Genomic DNA, 25,910 nt, shown 5'->3' with positions numbered 1-25,910 from the left:
TCCAGAGAAACGCTATTAATGTCAGGGTCAGTTGTTTACCCATGTTGTACATTGATTTAACTGAGATTTGATTCTGGCTCATTAGGTGACACATTTTTTACTCGTAGCATTGGTATGTGGATGATTAGCCTCAGCTTGAATGCCACTATGTATTAACTATTTTAGATACGTGAATTAAACTCTGACCAGATGCCAGAGATCCCCTAATTAGAAGTGCAAACCATCCCATGCTAAATTCAAGGTTCCTTGAAGACAACAGACTGCACAGAATGTTTATGATCACTGGCCGTGGGTAAATCAATATTTTAAAGTAGTCACTAATCAAAACAGAGAATAATGTTTTATGTAACTGCATGCAGGTTTTTTTTGTTCATTCCTTTTTTTGTTTGTATGAACAGCATAGAAAATGACTTGTTAAATGAGGATGAGATTTTAATGAAAAGGTACAAAACAGTGCTCTAGACTAATGTATTCATATTATTTATAATGGACTGATATCCCACCTAGTGCATGCTAAGAGAAGCTGCGATAGAGAAAGAAAGGCACTACCCTTTAGATGAATCACCCTCTCAAGATGCCTTTCTTTCATGTGACATTAAGGAGAGCACCAGCCTCCTAGCTTAGCTTGAACAACCAGCTTTTAGACATGTACAATTGGGTAGGATGATTCACAGCTGTCTTACAACATCTAAAGAAGTCAATATAGTCAGGTATGAACAGATGCCTTGTTCTGTGAGCTGTCATTTCTTTCAAGTAGTTTAGACTTCTGCTGTTAGACGCAATTGTCCTGAGTTTAGTCTCTTGAGTCTGTGTCCATAAAGGTGAATCAAACATGTTGGATCCAGCCAACAGAAAGGTTCCTGATTTGTCTTAGGCTCCAAAACAGGTAACTGCATGCAAACTACCTACTGGGAATGGTCCCTAGTCAGTCTAACTGCCAAACTGTTCCTCTCAATTAAAGTCTTTTGTCAGAGTACTGGTTAAAAAAGGCCAAATTCATGCTAGAGAATAATTTAAGAGTTTACTATCATAAATAGGTGTATATCAGTGCCTAGAAAATTTCACAAACGTACTTGATTTTGTTATTATAGAAATAACTTACAGGACTCCCTTAATTATGGTACAGCATAAAATGATGGGATTGGTATTTTAGGGGCCAGCCCAGATATAGTCTGAGTTGATGCAAACCAAGCTATGACAATTGCTTGGTACACAGAGTGATTCAAATCCCAGTTAAGGTAATAGTGAAACTCCTTTAATTTATGTTGGTCTGAAATCTGCCCTCAGAAGGTGTTGTGCTTCAGTAACACCCATTGGCTTATCTCAATATCAGATTCAAAGTGAATGAAAAATGCTACCCCGTCTCATAGAGGAATTGCAGAGAAAAAATTCATGAATTTCTGCTAGACATTTGGATGCTACAGAGATGAGCATCACGGAAAAGTCCGTACGGAGTTCACAAGTTATGGATGGTTTGGATGGTGCGAGGTAAATAAACCCCAAATTGGCACAATACACAATCGAGAATAAAACACAGTATTGAACAGCTGAGATGTGCTCAAGGCTCTGCTCAGCTGATGTATGGAATGAAATGTTGTGGGGAAAAACAACTGAAGACTGGATAATTAAGGGTTATCTGATAATGCAAACTCAAAAAAGGAAAAAATAAAGCGGGATGGGAGACTATGGGATTTCTTGACTTCCCAGTGCTTATTTTTCCAGTTCAAGGGACATTCTCTTGAATGTCCCTCTCTTATTGCAGGATTTTGCTTTTCATTGAAAGGTGATGATTCCTCAGGAGCTGACATTTTGTTAGTTTTTTTCCTTGTTTTGGTGCACCGCATGAATTTGTTCAGAAGTCACTTTTTCTCTCTCCTTTATCTTGAAATAGAAGAAGCTGTGGAAGCTGTGCTAGTGTGAGGGTTTCTCACACACAAAAGAAGTAGCTTCATGTCATATTTTTGCCCTATACCTTTTTGTGACTTTGCACATGTAACTGAAACCTTTCCACACTTTCATTACCTGTATTTTTCCCCTTTTGGCCATTTTTTCTTCTAAGCAAGTTGAGGTATATAGTTTGGTTATTTGGTTGGGTGATACAGATAATAATAGGTTTGTTCTGTTCTTTCCACTACCTACTCCTGCTTTCAGAATTTCTTTGTTCTTCCTTTCTTTGTCTTTCTACTTTTCTTTTTTGTGTTTTTTAGTTTTTTCCTTTTTATTTTTTCCACTCTTTCAGATGCAAATCAAAATTATTTCCCTTGATTCCTTGTCTATTCTTAAAGTTAAAAAATAAAAAAAAAGCAAGGCGGGTAATCTGTTGTTGCTGTTTTCCTAATTCACCTTCCAGATTTCTAATTGCTATTGCTTCTAGCACCTTGACAGCTGTTTGACAACAGTGTCTATGTTTAGTTACACCTTAAACATTATCATAAACCACAAAGAAAGCTTGGTTTCTCTAGAGAAAATTCACTCTTGCATCTCATGTTAAATCTGCAGGTCTAACATGACATGCAGAAACCAAAAAAGAAGCTCTCATTATTTAAGCATGGCAATGAGCCATGCTGTTTTATCTGTGAAGCCACACACTGAGCATTTTCTTTTCATTCAGAAACATGATATCAGTACCAAGATCATAGTGTGCAATTTTTTTCCCATTGAGAAATGCCTATGAATCTAAAGGTCTGAGTTTGCAGTCAGTAATGCAAAGGTAGAACACTGCCTTGGCCCTGAACAATGAAGTCTAATATCTGGGTAAAAAGCTACTTCAAGAGTAAAGTGGGTTCACTGAGACCAAATGGAGCTTTTGATTTTCACTTTTCAGCCAAAATATTTAACAGCTTAAGTATTCATTTAAGACATTCTGAGGTCCTCACTCTACCTTCTTAGCAGGCTTGCATGTAACATGAAGGGCATTGGTAAGGTCAGGACTCCAAAATTAGAGAGTTTGAACCCTGAAGGAAACCACATGCTCATCTAGGACTACAGATAAAATAATCTTACCCCATTTCTTTCTGGTTGTCAATCTGAAATCTTGTTAAAATTTAGCTTACGAAACACCTAGCTTGAACTTGAAGACATTAAAATATGATGAACATAACACTTTTTTTTAAACGGGTGATCCCAAGCTAAAACCATAAATCTGTAGATTATCTGGCTAATCTTCATTAAGTAGGCTGTGAGAAGATCTTGAAAAAACAATTTCTTTTATTATTCTTTTCTCCTGTCCTTCACAGAATTTTGAGAAGTTCAGACTTCAGGCCAAGCATTTTACCTTTGTACTCACTTGCCAGTGTTGTTCACCTGCACGTTTCTGACTTGAAATGATTCCAAATAACCTGATAAATTTACAGCCTCTATTACATGTCATGTAATGCAAGTTAAACGTATATTTATGGCCTAATAATTTTGTTGGATCTTTAAATGAGCTATGAAGTATTTTGTAACAGAGATTGTCTCCTTTTTTATTTGCCAGTAAAAGCAGTAAAGGGAAGCTACAAAAACTTCATGTTTTCATGTCGCTGAAGATGGACTTGCTGCTGTACTACATTGAGTCTGAAGAGCCAAACTGCTCTGTGGTTGCAGTGCTGAAGGAACTGCAGGTGTTATAGTGGGAAGGGGGGTATAAAACTGAGGTAAATGGGTCAGGAAAAGGCAGCTGAGTCATCTTTCAGGGTTTAGCCAGTTTGAACTTCGTTGCCTAAAACAAGGAAGAAGTACTTGTAAGGTGTCTCTCTTCTCTTTTAACACTTGGGATAAGCAGGTCTAAAAAGTATCCCCAGTGTAACGAGGTGTATTCTGTTATGTTGCTCCACTAAAGTGAGATGAACTGGAGGATCCTCAAAATCTCAAGGTTGGTAACCCAGGCAAAGGCATAAATCACAGAAATCAAGAAATTTTGAAGCTGAAATGCAGAAATCTGAACACAGTCTGTGTATACTGTAACATACAGAGACGGGAGACGTAAGTGGTTGTTTCTGGAGGTAGGTCTTGATACCGATGTGATACCTTGCGTTTGATTTCTTGTAAATTTGCTCTGACATGTAAGAGATTATTTGAGATAACTTCTCTGTTGTGTCTATGTCAGTTGCACCTAGGAATCCCAGCTGTGGGCCAGGACCCCATTATAAGAGCTGCTGTACAAACATAACAGTGAACAGATTTATGTCATCTCATATTCAAATCAAGCAAGATAATTGATTGGTGGGTTGTATCTGAGCCAAAAATTAGGTATTTTATTTAGTTTATGGGCACAAGCACATGAATGGGATCAGATGTTTTTAGTTCAATTTAAACCAGTGGGAATACTGAAAATGTGAATTCCTTTTTTTTTCTATTTACTTCACTCATTTTTTTGTTTATATTTTGACCAGAACCTAAACCTGGAAGAATGATAAATCAGAAGATCACTTTATCACATTATTCTTTGGACCCCAACAGTTTTTTAAAAGAGCTAATCAAATAATCATTTGCAAGTGTTTATGAACTAGTGTGTATCTCCTTTTGTAAATTTTGCAACTACAATTGGTATCATCTGGGGATGTTACAGTATGCAAAGAATTTTATGTTGGACTTTTTTCTTCATGAAAGAAGCGAGCTCAGACAAGGTGTTTCATTATTATTTTAATAATGCACAATCAGCAAAGCTTTCATGCATCTTGATTGTTGATAGCCACTGATTGAATAGGAAGAGACAAAGTTCTCTCAGGTGCAGACCCACAAAGATGCAAGTCACCACAGCTAAGCAGCATGTCCGTGTAGATTTAAGTCTCAGACAGAAAAGGCAGAGTGTGGAGGAGGGGTATCAGCACCTATTAAATTTGGAGAGGGACAGAAAGAGTAGCCTTTACTGACTGACAGACAAGGTTATGTGGCTGAACAATAATTTGAAGGCTTGAATTATTCATGTCCAATTTAAGGTAGAAGGGTTTAAGCTGATGATAACATCTCGTTGCGATATTTCACTATGGCAAAAAATGCTGTTCTTTTTCCTGTCTTTTTTATTTTTTCCAGCTTTCATATCTTAAATATGAAAATAAGGGCATAAAAATAACTGCTAATTTTTAGTGAAAAATATATATATATGTATTAAGATCCCAGAACAAGGCACTATTTAAAATAAAAAGTAAACAGCTAGCAAATCTTTGCCAGTGCAAAGTCTGACAGGAGATCATTAGGCTTTTCTTCCACCGTACCCTACTCACCAGAACCGTCTTTCTTCCATATAGGTTTCATCCTTACAGGGTAGAGGTGAGCATGCTGCTGGGATTCCAGCCTATTCTTTGAGAAAAAAGATGAAATCTAAGTTATATTTGTGTGCTAACAGGAAATACAAACACTAACAATTACATTACCATCATCTGTCCTATCAACAGCTAGGACTTTCTAATTTCTCTTTTAATGGTATCCACTGATCGTGATGAAGAGGTAATGAACTACCCAACATCACCACACTGCTAATTCCTATAGAAAGGATTAACCAAACAATGCAACCTCCAAATAAAGACACATACAGATAACAATAAACTGTGGAAAGGACAGCCCTGATTAAGATTCCCTTTTTTCTCTTAGCAGTAAACAGTTTATCGATGAATCAGTTTAGCATGGGACAATATTCCTTCACTTCTAATTCCAATTAAATAGAACTGGAAGTATATATTTAATTGTAGACACTCTCAGGAAACTAGAGTCTTACAAAATCTCCTTCCTCTTAACTTGGAGATACATTTCCTGCTAAAAAAATCCCCTACCAATTCCATCCATCCCATTTTCCACAATAGTCTCTACTGTTAAGGTCACATGAAGTGTTGCAAACTCTGAACCTGAAATTAACTCCAGGATACATCAGTTTCCATATTTTGGATGCATTATTCCGAACCTCTGGTCTCATTAGAGCTCCAGAGGAATTTGTGGTGCCTTGAGGAACTGAGCCAAGGACATGGTTTGTGATCCCAGGTCAGTGGCAGTTTACAGAAGTCATCAATCTCCATTTCCTTTCAACTCTTCCACAAGTATAATCAAATGTGGTTTCCTTTCCTAGAATTCACTTTTGTTAAGACAAATCTTGCATATGCCCACCTGAGTACTCCATTTCAATTCAATCATACAGGCCACTAGCTTCTCGATTCTGCTTTCCCAGACCTCTTCCAGACTTCTTACCACGTCACTGGTATCATCCCCACTTCTTTTCTTATTCTGTCCGGAAATGCTTCTCCTTCTCTCTCCACATCAGGTTTAAGGAAGATTTTTTTCAGCTAAAGGAAGACTGTGGTTACTTTTCTCAAATGCTCTGTTCACTTGGTGACATGCCCTGTAGTGATTTCAGAGTGATTACTTGTAGGTGTTAATGTTTCTCTGTGTTAGCTCTCTTCTTCCAAACAGTAGTTACCAGCTCACAGAGGCACATGGGAGTCCTTGACCTCTGCACTGACCAGGGAAGAGTCAACTGTTTCACTTTTTTTTCCCATACTTCTTTGGTGCTCTTGACACAATCAGTCTGAATTGTCAGGGTCAGATCTGCAGGACACTGAAAAAAGCTGACCAACTTGGCCAGAAATACGCCTAGTTTTGTATGTCATGGACTTAATTTTCTTACAGCATCCAACTGACTTGAAAAGCACATTATGGCCACATAAACACTTCCTCAGTGTTATAATCTGTTGGCTTTATTTATGCAGAAACAAAGCTACTTGAGCTAAATGATACCTTTTCTTAACCAGACTCAACAGCAGAAGTAACTAGCAAAATCTAATATTGGCTTGACTTACAAGATCCTTCTTGGCTGTACATAGTAATTTAAATCAAGTGTAAAAATTCATAATTCGCTGATAATTTTGATCAAGCAAAATGAGGAGTGCATTCTTCAAACTAGACAGAAATTGGAACAATGTGAAAAATCTTAGAGTCATGAACTCACTCTGGGCTTTATTTCCCAAGCAGATAAACTCTATTCAATATAAAAATAATATCCCTCTGGGAACAAAGCATTCAGGAGAAATCTGATCTGAATGTAAAATGCCAAAATACAGTAACTACTGTACACAGTGGACTACCCTAAAAATGAGCATTTCTTTTTCAGCCTTCACTTGGGACTTCTATTTTCTACTCTCTTCATCCAAAGACAGTTTCACAGATTTTACTCTTTCTTCTCATCCTCTGGGCGTTTTAGCTACTTCTATGTCATGCAATCCATCACTCACTAAATAATTAATTTACTCATGTAAGGAGGATCTCTTGGGGTTTAGGAATTCTAAGTAAGGAGAGATGACAGCTGATGTGCTATTTAAGAAGGAAACAGCGAGGGAGAAACAACCAACAACCTTTTGCTGCTATATTATTTTTCTTGTTTTAATTGTTATTCACTTTGCAGTCATCAAACTTCTTTGTTGGTTAACCTTTTCCATTAGGCAGATTGGATTGCATTCCTTTGGTATTATTTTAATAAGTAGGGCTGATAAGCTAGTCTGTTCTGTGTTAATCAGTGTGCGTATGAGGCTGGCAAGGAATTGAGAACCAAGTCCAACCCATCCTACAATCAATTGCAACACCATAGGAGCAGGAACAGGTTGTTACTAAGGAGACATTTTCTCTCTTTGTACTGGCAGCTCTAAGCTGTATATTTTTCGCACCATGCTTGGAGAGAACAACCAGTGTTTAAGCAAGTCTGGGTATGTATGAATGAATGGTACACTGCTGAAAGCATGAGGAAGGCTGCAGCCATCCTGGTGAGGCTAATGAGGGACACAGACTCTGTTGGAAGGATCCTCCTCATAAAACTTTTTATAGACAGTATATATCTGTTTGTATACCGATATCTGTATATGTGTATGTGTAAACACATACAAACATACAAATTACATTACTGAAGATGCTCATAGCTTACAAAACCTGCCTGATTTTTCACTGCCTTTGAGTGACACAATAGCAAACGCAACTAAGCAGGATATATATATATATACACATATACACACATATATATACACATATATAGATAGATACAAATAGATATATTTAAATTACTTGGGCACAGTGATTTCTTTCCAGTAAATGTTACTGCTGGGATTAATCTTCAGTAATCTATGGAAGGGAAAATGTGATCTACCTCCTAATTCCTTCATGAATGACTGTTGCAACACACTAAGGCTACCTCAGAGATTTCTGCCAGAAATATGTGCCACCATCATTCCCATGTGTGAACTAATCATGTGTTCTGCAACCATCTTTTTTCTTTCCCTTCAGTCTTAATTTAGACCTAATGATTAGGTAATAATTAGTGTCTCATCTCTGGTTCCTTTTAACAAAAAAGAGCTATTTTACAATTGCCCGTTCTCCATCTGAAACTTCATTTGCCTCCACTGTTTGAAATAACTCATATTAAAGGGACATTTCCATATTGTCTCCAAAATTATCTCGATTTATAACTGTTTTGATAGATTTCAACTGTAAGTAAGTTTTTCACAGCAAATCTGAGAACTAAGGGAATACTACTTTTTCATTATGTTTCTTGCTGAATAGCTGCTTTATGTGAAAATTTGCAGGTGTGTGTGTGTGTGTGTGTATTGAGAGGTTTGTTTTAGCTTATGAAGTCTTGACTTTTATAGACAGGTCACATGCAGTTTATGGTATCTAACCTGCAAAAGTGAAGTATGGTAAAATCTCTGAGAGCGTTCAGTTCCTACTGGAACTTCAGCCCAAAAGGGCTGAGGGAAAAAAAAAAATCGATTTTTTTGAAAATTGTACTGTAATCATTTTTCATAACGGAAGGAAAGTTTACAGTGAAGTACAGTCTTGCCTCTTTATGCTACATTCCTGCCATCTGACACATCAGAGCCAGCAGGGCCTGAGCCCCACAGCAGCATCAGGAGGAAGCAGTGAGTGAGATAGTGGTGGGAGTGCTGCAGGGGATGGAGCCCCCATCTTCTGACCTGACCTGTCATGTAGGGAGGTTTGCTGCTTGCCAGGGCTTGGATCGAGGATGCTATGGAGAGACTACCAAGGCTTGTCCAGCCCTCTGGACAAGAGCACAAGCCCCCTGCTGCTCTTCCACGTGGGCACCAACATTACTGCCGAGGAGACCTGAAGGGTATCAAGCATGACTATGCAGCTCTGGGAGCGATGGTCAAGGCCATGGGGGCACAGGCGGGTTATCTCAGTCCTGCTGGTGAGGGGGAAGGGCATGAGGAGAGCTGGTTGGATCCTGAGGCCAAACTAGTTGCATCACTGGTGTTGGCAACAGGGATTTTGTTTTCATGACCATGGGGCCCTCTTTGAGGATCACAGAATCACAGAATCACAGAATCGTTTAGGTTGGAAGGGACCTCTGGAGATCATCTAGTCCAATCTCCCTGTTCAAGCAGGGTCACCTAGAGCATATTGCCCAGGATCACATCCAGGCGGGTTTTGAATATCTCCAGCGAAGGAGACTCCACCACCTCTCCGGGCAACCTGTTCCAATGCTCTGTCACCCTCACAGGAAAGAAGTTTTTTCTCAGGTTCAGACCGAACTTCCTGTGTTTCAGTTTGTGCCCGTTGCCTCTTGTCCTGTTGCTGGGCACCACGGAGAAGAGGCTGGCCTCACCCTCTTGACACTCCCCCTTCAGATACTTGTACACGTTGATGAGATCCCCTCTCAATCTTCTCTTCTCCAGGCTGAACAGGCCCAGCTCTTGCAATCTTTCTTCCTAGGAGAGATGCTCCAGCCCTCTAATCATCTTGGTAGCCCTCCGCTGGACTCTCTCCAGGAGTGCCATGTCTCTCTTGTCCTGGGGAGCCCAGAACTGGACACAGTACTCCAGGGGAGGCCTCCCCAGGGCGGAGTAGAGGGGCAGGATCACCTCCCTCGACCTGCTGGCAACACTCTGCCTAATGCACCCCAGGAGACCATTGGCCTTCTTGGCCACAAGGGCACACTGCTGCCTCATGCTTAACTTGTTGTCCACCAGCACTCCCAGGTCCTTCTCGGCAGAGCTACTTTCCAACAGGTCAACCCCCAGCCTGTACTGGTGCCTGGGGTTATTCCTGCCTAGGTGCAGGACCTTGCACTTGCCTTTGTTGAACTTCAGGAGGTTCCTCTCCGCCCACCTCTCCAGCCTGTCCAGGTCCCTCTGAAGGGCAGCACAGTCTTCTGGTGTGTTAGCCTCTCCCCCCAGTTTAGTATCATCAGCAAACTTGCTGAGGGTGTACTCTGCGCCTTCCTCCAGGTCACTGAGGAATATATTGAACAAGACTGGACCCAGGACTGACCCCTGGGGGACACCACTAGCCACAGGCCTCCAACTTGACTCTGCGCCATTCACCACAACCCTCTGAGCTCGGCCACCCAGACAGTCCTCAAGCCACCTCACCGTCCACTCATCTAGCCCACACTTCCTGAGCTTACCTAGGAGGATGTGATGGGAGACAGTGTCAAAAGCCTTGCTGAAGTCCAGGTAGACAACATCCACTGCTCTGCCCTCATCTACCCAGCCAGTCATTCCGTCATAGAAGGCTATCAGGTTGGTCAAGCATGATTTCCCTTTGGTGAATCCATGCTGACTACTCCTGATCACCTTCTTGTCCTCCACATGCTTAGTGATGACCTCCAGGAGGAGCTGTTCCATCACCTTTCCAGGGATGGAGGTGAGGCTGACAGGCCTGTAGTTTCCTGGCTCCTCCTTCTTGCCCTTTTTGAAGAGTGGGGTGACATTGGCTTTCTTCCAGTCCTCAGGCACCTCTCCTGATCTCCAGGACCTTTCCAAGAGGATGGAGAGTGGCCTAGCGATAACATCCGCCAGCTCCCTCAGCACTCGTGGGTGCATCCCATCGGGGCCCATGGATTTATGGATGTCAAGTTTGGACAAGGATCAAGGACTGCTGGAAAGATACAGGATCCACCTGACTAAGTGAGGCAAAAGCATATTTGCCAACAGAAAAGAGCCTACAGGAATCTCATCAACAAAAGGAAATGCCAAGTCCTGTACCTGGAGAGGAATAATCCCATGCATCGTTACAGTCTGGGGACCAACCAGTTGCAAAGCAACTTTGCAGAGAAGGTCTGGAGTTCCTGGTGGACAGGAAGTTGGACATGAGCTAGCAATGTGCCCTTCTGGCAAAAAAGGCCAACGGCATCCTGGGCTTCATGAGGAAGAGTGTTGCCAGCAGGTTGAGGGAGGTGATCCTCCCCCTCAACTCAGCACTGAGGAGACCACATCTGGAGTGCTGTGTCTAGTTCTGGGCTCCCTAGTGTGAGAGAAAGAAGGACATAGTGGAATGAGACCAGCAAAGGGCCACAAAGACGATTAAGGATTTGGAGCGTCTAGTACATGAGGTCAGGCTCAGGCTCTTTTCAGTGGGGCCCAGTGACAGAGCAAGAGGTGATGGGCACAAATTGAAACAGAAAATTCTGTTTAAATGTAAGAAATAAGTTTTTTACTCTAAGGGTGATTGAACACTGGAACAGATTTCCCAGAGAGGTTGTAGAGTCTCTAGTCTTGGAGATATTCAAAACCTGACTGGACATGGTTCTGAGCAATCTAATCTAGCTGACCCCGTTTTGAGGAGGGGCTTAGATGAGGTGATCTCTAGAGGTCTCTTCCAACATCAACTTTTCTGTGTTTCTGTGATTCTTCCCTTTTGCAGTGGAAATACTATACATGCAAAGCTTTGACTGAAGGAGCCTTTTGGAACTGCAACAGTTTCACAGTGAAATGGATCTTTGGGGCTCAGTTAGGTCAGCTGCAAAATTCCCAAGGACTGCGAAGTGAGCCAAATCAGACCTTTCATCTGTCTTTCCCTTTCCTCTTTCTTATCTTTGCTTCTTCTATTGCAATAACTCTCTGAAGATTCCTGCCTGCTTCCCTAGGATGCTTTGTAAGATTGTTTGCATGATTTCTCTTTGTTAAACTAGCTTATTAGTACCTTCATCCGGCTTAGTTAAAATGAATTTGATACTGCAGTAGGTTTGATATGAAACTAACCTTTATACCTTTTGATATACATCAAGAAATGACATGACCCTGCACAGGGAATAAGACGCTGATCTTTTAAGGGCTTGTCAATAAGGACAGTGCTCATGAAAAGCTACGCATACACACTTTTGATGCCTTTGCTGAATCTGTTAGGGATAGCATTTTATTTTGCATCTGATATACAAGATACATTTCAGTACCTTTCAGGACATACGAGGCCAGGTACCTTTCAGGACAGAAATTCTCCTTCTGGTCGAATATAGAGCATGAAGATTCCACAGGGATTAAAAAGGACAATAACAAAAAGTATAGGGGAAAAGAAAGGTTGACAGTGACACAAGTTTGGCTTATTCCTAAAGTGATTTGGATAATGTTTCCAGGTCTATGGATAGCTCAACTGTGATAGAAATATTTCTTTGGAAAAGAGGTTATGAGAGTGTTAATCCAGGGAGTAGATGAAAATGGATACAAAGATATGTTTTTCTCATTATCAAGCTGAATTGCCTGGAAAATTCATTTAACTAATTAAGGAGGAAGTTAATATACTTCTTTTTTAAAATCTTGAAAGAATATAATTTTTAGAATCTCTGAAATAAAAAACATATTAATGTAGCACTATAGTTTGTAATTTGGGAGTGGATGATACATCTGACTGTGATTGTAGTGCTATTAAATCTGGTATGTGATTAGAAAACCACAATAAATGTATTTATAAAGAGATGACGTTATTTTCTTTGTTCTGCACAGTAATTGAATGTAGTTAACTTTTAGGAAAAGATTTTCAACTGCTACAAACTGGCTTAGTTTTGTTAATATCTAGGGAGTTACATCAAATTATATTAATTGATGATCTGTCCAATATATTTTTATCAGAGTTTTTCAGCTTGCTGAAAGATGTTTTTTCATGTCATAAAAATAGTATTCTCATCAAAAATAATTAAAATACAGCAGCATTGACATTCTGAGACTCCATATCTTCAGCCACTTCCTTATATGTCATTTATTACTGCTAAAGTCTGTCAGTTGTCAATTTATGAATATTAGAACTATGACTTAACTTGGAAATAATAAAATGTTCTAATTTCGAGAACAAATCTAGACACTTTTTTTCATATGTATGCTAACTAATACTTGTCATATTTTATTTTGTAAAAATGAAAACGCCTGCTTAAAGTCAGAATAAGTGATGGCATGCCCATGAAACTGCTGATATACACTCACACGACGATTGAAGTTGTCTAACTTAAGCCATTAGAATTCTTTCTAGAGTAGCTTTATTTACCAGAATAATTCTAGTTATCATGTATTTTGCTTGGAAATACCGCACAGACAAGTTTTCCCATTTGATATTATTCCGAGTAATAACTACTCACACGAATAATGATTTCAGGTTTAGGTAGTTTTTTGAATTTCAAGATCCTCAGGGGCCCAGTGCCATTAAAATCTGATCTACCTCTTATGTTCCTTGTAGATAATCCCACCCAACATTATAGATTCCAAGAAAATCTCACGTCCAAATCAAAGAGTAGTACGCAACTGAACTGTGCCTATTCTTTTGTTGCTTGCTAAAGCTTACTAACCAATGTACCCACAGACATGGCTCATGGTCCTGTTGATGTCAGCAGAGCATGTGTAAGTCTTCCCTGAAGTGGAACCTCCATTTCAGATTCAGCCCTCATGTCCACAAAGTGCATCAGACCTTAAGAAACACATACTGAAATATTTTATTTATGTATATGTTCTCACAGTTCTTTGATTGGTCCGTTTTTAAAGTCCACCAGAAACCAGATTGCTTTGTTTATATATTAAAATCAGAACTGAACTGTATCCAGAACATCTACAGTGTCTCTAATATGCAAGCAATCCCAATGTTAAAAGTGGGTGTTATAACGTATACCAAATACAGCTTCTCATTTGTTCTTCTCACAGCTTTAATGCCTTGCTTCAGATGTGACAATATCTCCTATGTGTGACGGCTGGAGATCATGACCCTTGCTTTGTTTGCATTCCCGAGTTGCAAGTTGTGCTGGAACAGCCTTATATATCCACATCTGCATTCGTACTTTACATGACATTCAATCCCGATCTGTGTATCAGGCTAACACTGGAGTGAGAGGCATTGATCCATTTATGTCTAGATTGGGGGACCCCTATTACTGTTACAAAAAAATAGTAAAATAGCACTAACAAAGTCAGGCTTTTATTCTGTCTCAATCTTTTTGCCATCTGTCCGAGTTTGAACTTAATAGTTTTGCTAGTTGAGAGACCACTAGCATGATCTCTCTTCTGTCTGGCCCTTTCTTTTCATTAAACACATAGGAATGCCCCTACTTGATTCTATTCTGTCCCCATCTATCTACCCTAGGATATCTTCTTGTAATTAGTCAACACATTAAAAATTTCTTACCTGAAGGTAAGACAACCACAGGTACATTGTAACTGCACAAACCACAGTTCCTCAGAAGCCAGGGGGAAAAAAAAAAGTGAGGGAACCTGGAAAAAAGGGAGAGTTGGTGGGGGGGCCACCAAGGCCAGGGAAGTATTCCAGCTTCTTGCATCATTTGTTTATGGTAGATGAAAACTATAAACAAGGAGAACCACGTCAATGAAACTGAATTACTGTTTGGGTTGCTTTCACGCTTGGGATTATTGCTATTATTATTTTTGTGCTTTCCCTGTTCTTTTAATATATGGACATTAACCAAAGTAGCAAAGGGGGAAATAGATATTGCTTGTTTCACAATTACATTGGAATGTTGTTGTGCTAATTAGTTTGCAGAAGCTGTCGTGCTGGTCGATAGTCTCTTCTCTGCTGAAGACAGCATTATTGTCTGATTTATGTTTTGATTCATCCCCTTGTCCCCTTACGTTAACCGTCTGCTGTTGATAGCCATTTAACTAAATGTGTCTAGGGAAATAGGGTGAATAACAGTAATGTGGAAGACAAGGATTATAGCCATTACCCATTTAAAAAAAAAAAAAAAAAAGATTTTACACATTCACAAAAAGAGGAGCCAACTATTCCCTTCAAAGAAACACATCTGACTTCTGGGGCACCTTTAGTTTCTCACAGCAGATCACATAGGATTATATATATATATATATATATATATATATATATATATATATATATATATATATATATATATGCACATATATTTATATGTATACATACATATGCAACCTTCATGACCTTATTATTGGTATGTTATTTGAGCACTGATAGGAAACCTTACAAAACAAAAAAGCACAGCTGAAGTAATTTGCAAGACTCTCCTTCATAAACATTGACCATCAATCCTCCAGCACCAGACTATGGAATCAGAAAAATGTTTTGTGGTCTTTTTACTGCCGTCCAGTAGATTTTTCTCTCCTTTTCTCTAAATTTGCATTGTATCATCTGAGCTGTAGGTTTCACCAAGGTGTTCTGGCATTACCTTTAGTTCTGGTGCAATGATTTCATTTTTGAATGAAGAACTGGTTATTGGAAAATAATATAAAGCATTTTGTATAAAATACTTTTCATAAAGCACCTGCAAATGTCCACCTGCAGTTTTATTTTACTTTTTCATTTTGAGGGGAGTGGGGATTTTTTTAATTTGAAGGGAATGGGGTTTTAGGAGGGATTTAGGTTGTTTTGCTGAAAAACTCCAAATAAATGAAATCATAGGAATGTAGATCCGGAAGAGATCTGGAGATCCAGCAGTCCAGCCTGTACAGCAAGCAAGATGAAGTATACTTAGGCCACCTCTGAGAAATATTTGATTCTTAAATGATATATTGTGGCTTCATGTGGTTACGGTTCAGGAGTTTCATGACCTTAATATACTGCATTTGTATGTCCTCCAGCTGCATTATATGGTGCCCTGAAGAGATCTTACCATCTACAGCATCCACTCTGCTTTAGGGAAGGAAAATGTCTATGTCTGAATTCTAGTGGTGGGAGAGAATAAAAGCATGAGATACCCAAATGCATGTGGCACCATGACCACATTATGAAAGTAAAACATATTTATGTTTTTGGTGAATACATTTTTTCCTTTCTCTACTAAAAGTCAGCATTTTCGATAGAAGGAAGAGAATTTTCTTACTAGTTCTAATCACAGTGTAATAAATTCTAGAAAGATTTGCCCATATTTTGATACCTGTAAAAAAGATGTAGACCTGAAAAAAAGCCCTGCTTCCCTGTTCTTTATTCTTTTTTTTTTTTTTATTCAGAATGAGAAGACAACTGCAGTTCTAAAAAAGGACAGAAGTGACTTTGCTCCCTTCCTTTCACTTACAAGAGTGTTGAAAGCTGTTCAACTCGTCAGATATTACGAGGCTCTTTAGTCTCTCAACATTAAATATGATTTTTAAGCAGTTTGTTTTTGTTTTTTATCTTGCCTTCTGTTCCGTATACCACTTTAAAATCTGCTTTCAGGGCGCTTTAGCTCATAATAGGTAAACACTTAACATGTTCAGCAATTTGACCTCACTGGATGTTGGGCCAGAAATACATATAGTCCTTCAGAAGTCATCTCAGAGCACTTGGATCTATGAAGTTCCTGTGGCCATCTCTAGAAATGTTCTTACTAAAATGCTAGCAAGGATATAAATAGCACACAGCAGATCTGTCTTATCAGCAGTTCTTTCTCTTTTTAGTCCCAACAAAACCAGAAGATGTAAGGATCAAAATTAATTTCATCAGCTGTTGCTTTTATTTTAGTTGAATAAATATTCAAAACTATATATCTGGGTTTGAAAGCACCTGTCCTTTGACTTCAGAGGGGAAATTTATTCTGTCGTGCAGCTTTTTTGGTAGAATCATCTTTTCTTTTTGGTGCATTTCAGTTTATCTACAACAGGTTTATCTCATGACCCTGCCTATCCTCTCCTGCTATGGATTATGGTGAAGATGAATGAGTATTTGTGGGACTTGCGTTTCCTAGAGCCTATGCTAGGTTAAATGGTCGGAAGCTGAATCCTCTATGGTATTTAAGCCCCTTTGCCAGTATGCAGAGAAGATGCTGAGAACTTTACACATGCAAATTAATTGATGCTTTAGCCTGGGAATTAACATGAAAAACTGAAGAGGAAAAGAAATTTCTCCAGTGAAATGCATATTTTAATGAGAAAAGTTCATTACACATTAAACAAAATGTTCTGCTCGAATTTTAAACACATCTTTCAAAGCTCTGTTTCAGTACGACACACTGTGAGGGATGAAGAGTCTAAATGCTTCATTCAGAAAGCATTTTACCTTTTTTCCCTGATAGCTGAAACTAAGCACCAAATAGCAAAGTACAATTGCACTTTTCGTCCATGTAGTTCCCCACAAATATTATCTGAGCCCCCTACATAGTGTGTAATCATTCGCTACCATGCAGATATGCAAAACACCTATTCTTTCCACACATTTTTTCATCATAATCACAGTATTTGCCACTGGCACGCACACATACCACACTTAGCATGTATACATTGACACAAAGCAAAGTTACACCCCGTACCAAGGCAGCCGATGTGTTCTTCACCGGGTGTGGAGACGTATGTGTTACATAGCATTTCCTTTAAAAAACTACAGAGCTGAATAGGAGAAGGATTTCTTTTTTTATAACTTTTCTGAAACAGGAAAAGGGATCAGATGAGTGTTAGAGGCAGAATCACCACCTCAAAGCTGTTCATGTTCAGTGCAAGTTTTTTCATTCCTAAAAGTAGCTTTGTCACAGGTAGTGAATGATGGACTCACTCCTCTATTCCAAAACGCTAGAGGGATACTTAACTGGTAAAACTAGTCTTTTTATTCAAATAACTGGTTCCGGATAGGTACGAGTGAAACCAATTTCATGCAGGCTTTCTGAGTCAAACCTATTATGTGGTGAAATGGTATAGAAAATCATTGGTTTTGCTCTAAGCTTTTGATGAGCAACCGCATCTGTTTATTGTGACAGTCTATTTAAACTTATTCTAAGTAACTCACAGAGGCCTCGCCGTTCTGCTCTATGTTGCACTTGGCAACAGAGGATACATTTTGCTAACTAGAGGTGAATTAAAAACAAAAAAAGCCCACCTTCAAAATAATGTATTTTAAAGAAAAATTCTGAAGCTTTTTTCTTTTCAGTTTACTTCACTTGACTCAAAACAGAAATATTCAAGTACTTGAGAGACTTTTTATAATCTTATAAATGAAAAGTAGTATCACAATCTTTTTTTTCAAATATCATTTAGTGGAAACCATAATAAAAAAAGGCCACTTTGTTAGAAGAGACATTTAGCTTAGATATTCCCAGAAAGAGACCTAAAGGTTTTTTAGTTTCTCTTTTCTTTAAGGAAAATGTCAAGTTATCTTTTTTATTAAAGGTGAAAAGACTCATGGATGAACTGAAATATATATCCATTGGAAAAAAAAAAAAATAGACAAAAAAATCCCAGCCAGGGTTAAGTGCATTACTATTCCAGATTTGACAGCTGAGACTCAAAAGCACAGCCCACCTATGCTAGAGAAAGCACAAACACAGACCACCAAAGGCATTTTTAAAGCACACACTGTAATATACTAAAAATCTCCTGCCTGGCTTTAATAAACATTGTTCGGATATCTAGCACGGCCTAGATGAAGTTCATCAAACAGACTAAAAGTAAATAAAGGATAAAAAGTCACTATATACAGATTGCCTTGAGGTCCAGAGCTGGTTCCTATATCCTAACATTGATCTCCAGTCAGTAGTGAGCAATTGTGATTGGATACTGCAGCTTGGCCACGACAGCCCCGGAATACAGGGACTGTCCTGGTGTTCAAAACAAAACAAAACAAAACAAAACAAAAAAACTAGCCTTTTGTTTTGTCCCAGGTGTCCAGTTAGCACGTTAGGAGTGCAGAAACCAGGGGCTGTGGCGAAAGAGGATGTTCCCATCCCATGTAGCTCATTGCAGTATGATGTTTCCTCCATTAAATGACCAGATGTAGGAAGCACAGCTGTCTGCACCCCAAGAGGGAAGGAAGGAAGAAAAAGAGGTCACCTCACTATTTAGCAGTAGGAACATCCTCAGTGGCATTTGGCTCAAGAACCCCTTGTGGGTTCAGAAAATTGTAATGGCAAAGCCTGGGTCCTGCTTTTTGGATGTTAGTGATTTTCTATTACTGTGGTGGGCATAGGGTTCAAGGTCGGAGACATTAGACGTCATCACATAGTTTTAAAAGATTAATTTGCTTTCCTCATATATATATATTTATTTGTGAAAGAATTGAAGTAATGTAGCCCGGAAACAGGATTTGATTTATTTTTGGAAATACATTTTCTTTGAACCTTCATGGACCTGGCCAGTAAAGACTAACCTGGGAAATGATAATCCTCAGTTTGTATTTGCTCTATGCATTATGGATCCTTTTGAATTGATAGAGAAGTTCAGAAGACTGTTTTTCTCTTCTGTATGAAGGATTTGTTGTGAATAAGAATGAATCTCTGCTCTGTGGATAAATACATAAGCATGACCTATAAGAATTTTTATCTCTCTCCTTTCTTTTTATTGACAAACTTCGGGGCATACTTCCCATCTGCTGTGAGACAGGAATTTGCATAAGTCAGAGGGCACAGAATAATGCTTTCCTTTTTGCTATTCCTATAAACTAAACGTCTGCAAATAAGCTCCCAAGCCCTGCTATGATCCAGAGAGGTGATCAAAGAGTGAGAAGATAAATGGCTCAAAAATAAGCCATCCTTGGCCTTAGATAGCCTTGAGAAGTAGTAGTATTCTATTTATTTCTTTATTTATTTTTGCAGGGAGGAATATACAACTGGATTTTATTTGCTGGATTTGAAATAAGAAGCTAATTTCAAAGTACCAAATTATTGAATCAAGGAGTACAGCTTTCATCTCAATTATGCGTTATTTATCCCTTATATAAACCTTTATATATTTGAACATAATCTACAAATGATTCCTGAAAATTGCTACATAATTTAATGGGGACAAACCTAATAGGTTTCTGTAGAAATACAGCAGAATTTCCTAATACAAAGCAAACCAAAAAGCATCCCATTAATAATCTATAGAATTTAGTAGCAAATTAAACCTTCCTGTATTTAATAGATCATTTTATCCCTTTCAGAAAATTCTGCACCTATATTTAGAAAATGAATATCATTCTTCATTACTTTAGTTGAATCTTTATTTTTGTTGTTAACAGAATAAACCTTAAACTATACATGAAACTATTTGAGGGGATGTTTTTGCTTAGAGTGAACAGATTAGCCCCTATGAGAAGATACTATAGAGATGTAGTGAACTATAACCTTAATCGATATTTTTAAATGAACAAAAAAAAAATTACAATAGGAGTTTAATTCTTTTATTACACTCTGTGGTTTCATAATTCTATATATAATTCAAGAACCATGTTCCCATTTACAGACATTTCATAATGATGTGTTAAAGATGTTCATTTTACCAGAAATTATATAAATTCAAAGGAAAATGAGATTACAAACATTTCAAGAAGTCCTATTACAGGACCCTACAAGATTCCACACACGCATAAAAGTCCTTAAAAGATTTTTTTGTGAAAGGAAGCAGTATACCTACTACTAGCATCTCACACAACAGAAGTGAATTTGGACATCCTATTAAAGATTTTTTCAAGATTGGTATAATATACTCTCCTCTAGACGAAGTTTATCTATCTCCCTTATGGTTAGCCATCCCAAACTAAGGCTTGGGCACCAGCTCCAGATTCAAATACCTCAGTTTAGGTGTCTATGCGTCCATATGTGAGCTAGATGTTTAATTTCCCATTATAGCCAGTGGAATCAAGGCTTGACTAACCTGTCTAAACATAGGCATCCAGAGCTATCCAAGATGCATGTGTTACCACACTGTGTAACGTCAGCGAAGAGCAGAGCTGGAGTAGTTGCACTCAGGCAATGCCTACATCTACACAAATCCACGAGTCCTCTACTCAGGGCACAGTCAGTCCAACACTCCTGTACATTTGTCAGGAATATAATTCAGCTTTCTATAAAGACAAAGCAACAGGACATGAGTTTTTAGCTGTATAACCACAATGAAGGGCTACACTGCTCTTTTCTTCAAGGTCGGATTTTATGATCTCAAATCAACAAAGGCAGATTCTTTTCATCCTGAGAAAACCCAGGATGGAGGAATCAGCAAGGAAAAATGGAGATAGAAACACTGCCTAAAAAAAAAAAAAAAGACTAATATAGAAAAAAGCTTAAAAATAGTGCAAGTCCCAGAAAGAAGTTATATCTGGACTATACTATACACTGAATGAGACAGGAGGAGGGAAGGAATAGCACCTGCTTTTCTGTGGCCATTCAGACTATGAGATATTGAGACTCGCTTCCACTTGCGAGGGAGTCCCAATACTTTGTGCAGTTATTTGTTTTGGAAATAGACTTTAGCCATGAGGAACAAGAACAAGATTTCCTCAATTATCCCAGTGTAAGAGACCTGCAGTTTTGTGAGGCAGCTGAATTCCTAACAAAAAACAGGGAATACTGCAGTCTTTTCCAACCTGAGCCAGTTAATTTTTTCTCTGCTATAGTGCTGATCAGCTGAAACCACAATGATGGGGCACTTTGTTTAAAAGTGCCTATTTACTCTCACTAATTAACCCCTAATTCAGTGGCTGGACAGATAAAGATAATCAAAGTATAAAACACCTGGCATAATTGGAGCTTAAAAACGTCTTCTACCATCTGTATATTTTGCAGTATAAGCATTTTCTTTCATCCTTGTGCCGCAAATCCTTGCTCCGAGGAGCCATTTGTCAGCATGAAAAGCTGTGGTTAAATCTTTCTTTTTTTCCCTTACAGTTTTTATTTATACAGAGGCTCTTCATGAAACAACTGTTTATACTTGTTTTCTAACAAAGACGTAACTTACACTATAATTTCAGAGCTTGAAATATTAGTTTTTTCTCCTGTAATTGTACTTAATATGTACCCATGAGAAGAAACCTTAGATAAAGTAGCTTCTTTTTAGGTAATCTCAAAAAAGAAAAAATCCCATCCAAAATCAGGAAGGCAGGGAGTGATGCAGACCAAATATATAAATGGTTCATACTCCTAAGGATTAATCTATTGTTATTATTAAATAAAATGCTCAGATCAGTCTTCAGAGCAGCAAGTCTAATTTTCTTCTTAGCTTCCTTGGTTCAAATCCAACATTTATTGACAAGTACCTTATGGTGACTACAGTGGGACAAGTGTAGCTGGCAATAAGTATGTTTTTTTTTTTTCCATTGGTGTACAACATTGGCTTCATTCAGAGATGAATATGAGAGTCTTTCAACCAGGGGTTGTATGCGCTGAAGGGATGGTATGCTACTAGCACCTACTAAATGAAGAACAGGCTTACAGCTGTGGCATTTGAGGAGTTAAGAGCTGAGCTCATAAAAAGAGCTAGATGTAAAACATTAGGTGCCACACTCTCAATGATGTGAGCGTACCAGTCCTGGTTGTCTGCTGGTAGACTGATGGCTCATTTATTTGTTCTTGTTCTCTTTGTAGAATGAAACAGAAGATCATACACCTTTCATAATTTTATAGCAGAAAAATTAGGAACGTAGGGCTGGAAGAGACCTGCTGGATCACTGAATCCAGCATATACTTATAGGAAACTAGGTAAATAACATTTATTCCAGAAGAGACAAAAGAATAGCAATGCTTTCACCTACACCCTGAAACCAAAAGACATAAAACACTGTCCGTTATTCAAATCAAGGATAAGAATAATTATTATGCTCTATTAATTGGTTTAGATGTTAAGAGTATTTTTGGCTTCTTAAATATCCCATTCCACAGTACCTCTAAGAGAAGCTTTCTGAAAAACTTGGCAGTGGTCTGCATCTCCTCACTTGTACTTCTGGCTGATTTATCAGTTCGAAAATGTATTGTAATCTGCATAAAAATGGAGTCTGCAAACTGATTTGGATTAATCAGGTCTGACTGTAATTCCTTTTGGTATCCTTATTTGAACAGCACATCAATCACAACGGCTTCTTTTGATAATAATGTTACCTTAATATCTGATTTCATATTAATTCCATTGTAATTTAGTGGGCATTCATTCTAACAGTAATTCCTACGGAATTACATCTGACGTCCCCATGAATACCAAAATAATTCAACATGATAAATGTTATTACACCGAATACCAAAGGAGGCAATAATGATTTGCCATTTATAATAAAGTTTTACCCACAAACTGTTAGTGGACATTACTGCAGCATTAAGGATGTTCCTGTGTAAAACGGTTCGCACCCTGAATGTCTCCCCTGTGTGCCAACATGAGCCTGAATAGAGTTGCTCAGGCACCCACTTTCTGGACTCAGGATACATATGATTTATCATCGGCTGCTGAACCCATTCAATCAGTGGTCTCATATTGAATCTCGCGAGCCAAGCCTAGCCAGCCTGTCAATGAGGAAAGCTTGAAAGAGCACAGAGCTGGTTTCCAGGAGTGGTTGTGCCAAGACATTTCCTGATATCCTCTTTCATTAGTGTTAAATTAGTCCCTTCACATACCAGTAAGAGGGACTCAGCTCCTCGAGGGCTCTGTGTTTTGAATGAGGGGCAGACGTGAGCTCTTGTTCATCTCTATATGTGCATATATATTGCTATACGTGTACATATGTATCTTCATATTTATTCAGTGCCTATATATCTCAGTTGATGTATATACAGCTTACAGTGGCAGAGGGGGGTGTGAAAGGTGGTTGCCGGCATGACATTACAGAACAAATGAGACATAATTTGTTCTCAGTTTTTAGACATACCATCATTCTTCAGGAAATAAGACTGGCCAAAACAGAGTACAGGTATCCCTCACTTGCCTGGTTGACAGCCCCAGGCCATTGCTGGTCAGTTCCAGGGCTCGTGACCACGTCATGAGAATGAGATTAAAGAGAAATTGGTGCCTCAAGCTTTGTTCAGCTTCATGCCTGCTATTTCTGCAATGGCTTCTTGTGAGACTCACTGCCACCTCCCAGGGCAGCAAGTCTCTGTGACAAAAGCCTGTTCCTTTTTAGCTCGCAGCGTCGCTAGACCTAAGGATTGGTACGTGTATGGGTTGGGAGGTAAATGAAGAATGTAATTTTGCCTACTGAGCAAGAAGAAATTAAGGCTAAGGTTCAGATTAAATTTGTTTGCCACTTTTTACAGCGAACCCCTTTGGGAGTTGCATACTTTTGCAAGCTGTTGTAGCAAGTCTTAAGCACTTGGAAGGTGTTTCCCCAACTCAGTGTTCAATCTAGGTATTCCCGCGATGGCAGAACTTTCAAGCCTGAATCTCCTACAGTTGCTATATTGAGTAGTGTGTGGGCTCAATATTACTATCAAGTCAGTAATTGTTAAGTGACTGGGAAGCTGGAAACAATATGTGTTTTCTTCTTCTGATGGCCATCAGTGATCAGGCTACTTTGAAGATACTCTAGATATTTAGTATACTGATTGATGGGCTCATATTTGTGCAGAACCACTTGTACTCCAGCTTGATCTTTCCTTTTGCGCTCTTTTTCCGGAAGCTGAAAACGAATGAGGGTAAACTCAGCAATAGATGGTCCCTTACCATTTCATGCCTGCACAAGTCTATTCTTGCGCACATTCTGCGAATATTGATTGCTTTCATTGAAAGCAAAACTTGGTAGGAAAATAGGAAAAAAAAAACAAAACAGTTCTTCCCCTTCATTTAGATAGGAATGGCCTTAGAAAATCTTTGGTCCTTCTAAAAGGCAATTACTTTCTCCAAGCAGCAACCACTATAAGATACAACTTGGGGAATAGCCTATTCATAAGTCACCAGGGTCACTTTCAGTTATCTAATTTACTTCTTTTTTTCAGGCATTTCCTCCTGAATGTAATTTAGAGGAACTCTGGAATTGATCACCGAACTACAGGAATAATTTACAATAGCAAAAAAACAGAGAGTGCCTAAGCAATGAAAAATACAGTTCTCTGTTCTTCCTTCATCAGAGGTACATCAGTGTAGCACTGAAGATGTTCAAGTCTTAAACAGCCGAATCAGTGTTGAGAGCTAGGAGAACAGGTGAGGGGAAGCCATGGGTGTCAGGTACATTGCAAAAGCCAGAACTGTCATAGCTCATAAAGTCTGCTGGCAAGTATGCGCAAGAGCAGGATGTAACAAAGCTGGTCTTAGGCTTGTATTTTGCACCGATATACCATCCAGTGTTTGTCTAAGATCATTAAAGCAACAGGTTCTTTTTCAAAAGCAAATGGATCAAAATCCTCCATGCACTTTAGCTGTTCTGCTGGTCTATCCAGTATAAAACAGGCCAGTGAAAGAAGAATCTCAGATGCTGGCTAAGAGATCCATGGTGTGCCAGTTATTCAAAGCTTTCATAGGATGGTACTGTATTAGACACTGAATTTAACTGGCATGGAGTAGAGAACGTTAACGTGATACGGCCCCTTATACTTTGGAGATAGTATATGGCCTTCGTCTTTCCTGTGTCACAAAGGCCATTCCCATGTCATATATATAGAGAGAGAGTGATAGCTACATGGATAAGTCATGCTATGTGGATAAGGTAAGCGGTCCGTACTAGGGAACAATATTTGCAGTTCTCCATGCTTTAAGAACAGAAGAGATCACTGTGGTTAGCATAACACAAGACATTCAATAATTAGTTTCTCCTTAATCTTTGTGGTTGAATCAAGCATACATTTAGGAAGAAAATAAAAATTGATTTTTTTATATATTATTTATGGCAAATACAGTGCAATCCTTTCACTGTTCACAAGTGACACTCTGGAGCACCTTATCAGATGATTATTCAGCATTATCCCAAGAACTCCTAAGGGTCACCACAAAAAGTCTTCCAGCCAGTAAATATTGCTTACAGCTTTCTACACTAGATGTATAGCTATATAGTTTATCTTATCACAACCTTTTCCCAGACTATTTTGTAAGAATGCTGTTCTTCTTTTCTCCTATTTATCCATT

Source organism: Struthio camelus, chromosome W (assembly GCF_040807025.1).
Source record: "Struthio camelus isolate bStrCam1 chromosome W, bStrCam1.hap1, whole genome shotgun sequence".
In the NCBI taxonomy this organism is placed as follows: domain Eukaryota; kingdom Metazoa; phylum Chordata; class Aves; order Struthioniformes; family Struthionidae; genus Struthio; species Struthio camelus.
This window is presented reverse-complemented; position numbering follows the sequence as displayed.